Source organism: Octodon degus, unplaced genomic scaffold (assembly GCF_000260255.1).
Source record: "Octodon degus isolate 3935 unplaced genomic scaffold, OctDeg1.0 scaffold00149, whole genome shotgun sequence".
Classification (NCBI taxonomy): domain Eukaryota; kingdom Metazoa; phylum Chordata; class Mammalia; order Rodentia; family Octodontidae; genus Octodon; species Octodon degus.
The window spans coordinates 6149462-6150599 of NW_004524725.1; positions in this window are offsets into that span (position 1 = coordinate 6149462).

Sequence of the window (1138 nt, forward strand, 5' to 3'; positions counted from 1 at the left end):
GACATTAATACAAGTATAATTTAATGTTTAAATGATGATTAAAAACATTAATTAATTTTAACATACATAGTGAAATTTGACTGCAATATACCTAAATGTCTGAGGTGTCTTAATATTCATGAGCTTAGCCAGTAGAATTTGGATATATGGATTGATAGTTCAACAAAGAGGCTGTACAAAGAACTTTTTTTTTTCAAGATTCATCCTTAGTTTTCATCTTTATTTATTTGTTTCTGCTGATAACTTCATTGACTTTCATTTTAAGTTTCTCAGTTATGAGCACATCTCAGTTCTTCATTTGATAGTCTCATTTTTATATAAATCAAGCATTTAAATAGTTTTTGGCTATTTACTTATGAAATATTTCCATTCAAAATATTATCCAGAGAAAAAGAAATGAATTACTGACATGTGTTGGGTGCTATGCAGATAAAGAAAATAGGGTTTCTGAGAATTTTTATGACATGCCTTAAAACATAAGGTTGATTTTAGTAACTTGAAAACCAGATGCTAAAGCAGATCATTGGAATACAGATCCACTGACCCATCTATAACACTTGTGAATTTATCCTCATGCAATAGCAGTGGGGCAGTATTTCAATTTTAGTAGAGCATTTGCTTATCCCGACTAATCTGTGTTGTGCCGAGAATTAATTTATTTCATTTGTATATGTAGAAAAAGCCCACAATGTATATGTAGAAAAAGCCCTTTACACTAAGTTATCCAAATGAACTATCCCACATTATGCTGTGAAGAAGATATTATTGCTTTGTGTGTCTTCAGGGTAGTACAAATTGGAAACTATAAAGCTCATTAACATGAAACAGCTCCCTGAGGTGATGTATTATGTGGAATCCAATGTTTACAAACATTTATAGCCCTATCTATTTAAAGTTGTTCATTAGTTGGCAGTAAAACAGTATGATTTGCATTGAAATACTTTATTTACCTTTTGTGTCTAGGAAGCAGAACACACACTCTATATGCAATGCATAAGGGTGTTTTGGTAAGAGTTAGGTATGCGTGAGCTACACATTTTCTATTAGTGTTCCCCTAATATCATGTTGCACACTAATGTCATAGATATTGTTTGTGTAAATACATGCTATATTGATCACACAATGACTAATGTACTCA